At 35.8% G+C, this 2,979-nt stretch overlaps 1 non-coding gene across 1 annotated transcript; it reads left to right on the forward strand.

Annotated features, from left to right (window-relative positions):
- Positions 1-782: 782 nt before the first annotated feature.
- On the forward strand, positions 783-889 carry LOC116125214. Its single transcript, XR_004127302.1, has one exon. It is a non-coding gene; the product is annotated as a small nucleolar RNA R71 (small nucleolar RNA).
- Positions 890-2,979: the final 2,090 nt, after the last annotated feature.

Consider the following 2,979-nt stretch of genomic DNA (forward strand, 5'->3'; position numbering starts at 1 on the left):
ACTGTTCCACTTCTTAAAGTTATGCCATTTTCTTTTTCACATGGATTTCTCACCATGTTACTTGGTAAGGAGCCTTGAGCACTCTCATTCAGTTTTTCTGAAATTTAACCCAATTGCACCTCCAAGTTTCGAATAGACGCTCATTGATTTCTAAAATTTGACTGCATCTCATTCATAAAACCTGTGGTTTCTTGCATGAATTTCCCAAACATATCTTCCAATTTTGACACTTTCTGTTCAAGTGGTTAAAAATTCACCCCTGGTTGATGGTTTGGCACTTTTCTTTGATTTAATTGATTGTTTTGATTGCCCCAAGGCAAGTTCGGGTGATTTCTCAAACCAGGATTGTAGGTGTTGAGAATGGACTATTCTATTGTCTCTGATTCCCAGCCAAATAGTTTACTTACTCTGATGATGAGGAGGATGAGGCAAAGGTGTTCCTCACTTGGCAGTCAATACTTTCATGGTTACGTGCACAAAAATCACATGTTACATGTGGTGTTTGAATCGAATTAACATGCATACCTACTATTTGTTTTTGAAGTGTGGCAACTTGGGTTGAAATGGCTATGTAAGCACCAACTTCATGAATACCCATGGACTTCTTCAGCACTATTCTCTCATCCGATCTTTGGTAGTTGTTACTTGTTAAAACTTCAAGTAACTCTTGAGCTTCCACCAGTGTCTTGTTCTGTAAAGCTCCCCCAGCTACTGCATTTACCATTGTTCGAACATTTGGTTTCAAACCCAGATAAAACGTTTGGACTTGCATCCAAACAGGCAAACAATGGTGTGGACACTTCCTAAACATTTCCTTGTATCTCTCTCATGCTTCATATAATGATTCATGGTTGCTTTGTACAAACGAGGTAATGTCATTTCTCATCTTTGTTGAAAGAGTTGGTGGGTAATACTTGTAGAGAAACTTTATGCTAGATCATTCCATGTTGTGATAGTTCCAGTAGGTAATGACATTAGCCATTCTTTTGCCTTATCTCTCAATGAGACTGGAAACAGTCGCAACCTAATAGTATCGTCTGTCACCCCGTTGTGCATGAATGTGTCACAGATTTCCAAGAAGTTGGCTATGTGCAAATTAGGATCATCTTTTAGACCACCCCCAAACTATATTGATTGTTGAATCATCTGGATTATAGCCAGATTTATCTCAAAGTTATTCACCTCAACAGGCGGTCTCATTATGCTCAGACTGCACCCATCAACTTGTGGAAGTGAAAACTCCCTCAAGGTTCTATTTTTAGCCATCTCAATGATTCTCTCTTCTCTTTCTCTTCCCTCTCTGATGAGTCTTCTTGCAGTTCTTTCAATCTTTGGATCAATAGGAAACACAGGAAGATTTCTTGCTTTTCGCAAAAACTACAAAGGAAACAAAAAGAGCGTGAGATCACAAGCAAACAAAAATTAAACTAAAATAAGTAAAATCGAAAATTAAACTTCAATTTAGCAAAAACGAGAAAACTTCAATACTAACACAAAATCAATCCCTGGCAACAGCACCAAAAACTTGATGCGTGATTATTTCATATGCATATTTAGAAAGTGCACTAGTCATAAAAAGTAATAAAGTGATGAAGTAAAGTATCGCTCCCACGAGGATTGCGTGGTAAGTACCGATTTTCAAAATTTTATAACTAATTGAAGAATACAAAAATGTTGGATTTGCAGGAGCTACTAAAAACTAAATTGAAACATAAAATTAACACAACAAAAGTAATTCAACAACGAAATACAAATCAAAAGGAGAGGTTAGGGTTTCGATTTCACTAAGTTACTCCAATTCAACCTAATAATCCTATTATCCTCAAATTCACATGGAAAGATTACAAATCGAACTCCCTAGATTGTAAAATATACCTTCTCAAGCTATAATTCACTACTTATACCTACTAAACTTCCGCACCCAACAAATTGAAATTCAATAGTTAAAAGTCCCTTAAGCAAGTGGAATCCTATAAAGATTTCATAGATCGCATTTGTCTAGTTTTCGCTCAATCTATGGTGTTTATCTTAAGAAGTTAACACATGAATCACTTCTCAGTCTCATCATGCTCAACATTCATTTAAATCAAAAACCCAACAATCAAATGCATTAAGAACAAAGATAAGCACTTAATCCATGCAATAGAACCCAAAAACAACAAGATATTATAGATTAAATCATTGTAAACTAAGATCCATCAGAACCCTAATCCAAAAACGAGTTAGTTCATGTTCAAAATGGAAATAAATAGCAAATACATAAAAAGATCAGAGTTCAACATCATAAAAGAAGAAAGGGAAAAGAAAACTTCTCTAATTTGGAGACCCAAATTCTTCCAATCTTTTTCTCCTCTCCCTATTTCCTAAAATGTCGACCTCGTTAAAAAATGGGCTAACTTTTCTTTAAATAGTAGCCAAAAACCACCCTAGGATTAAAACACTATAAAAGGAAAACGCATCATTTTAAAAAAAACATAAAATTGCAGTTTTCGTTGTGGCATTGACTTGAGTTGATCTGCTCCGTGATTCCAGAGGCTAGCTTGCCATAATAAACTTCCAATCTTCTTTGTGAATTTACAAAACTACCATCTGCTTGCTTTTTCACTTGAATCTTCGAACTTCTTGATCTCCAATAGGAACAAACTCTGAGGGTGCTTCCAATCAGCATCAGAATTTCCCCGAGCTTTAAAATTGCGTTGATTTAGGATCCAGAAACTCATTTTTGCTATGTTTTTCTCCAACTGCATATTTTGGCCTGAAACATAAAATATGCAGAATTAAGTAACAATTCAAGCACAAAACTCATAAAAAGTATCTGAAAATCCTACAAAAAATCATATAGAAAATAGTATAATCCTAGGATTATCAGCCTGCCGCTGCTTGGCGGAGCCTTCCTTCTTATTCTTTAGCGCCTGGGCTTCTTGATTCTTTAGATTGGTGTTGGACTTAGTCAACTCCTGAATTCATGCATCCTGAGCA

Source organism: Pistacia vera, unplaced genomic scaffold, assembly GCF_008641045.1.
Source record: "Pistacia vera cultivar Batoury unplaced genomic scaffold, PisVer_v2 Contig160, whole genome shotgun sequence".
NCBI lineage: Eukaryota > Viridiplantae > Streptophyta > Magnoliopsida > Sapindales > Anacardiaceae > Pistacia > Pistacia vera.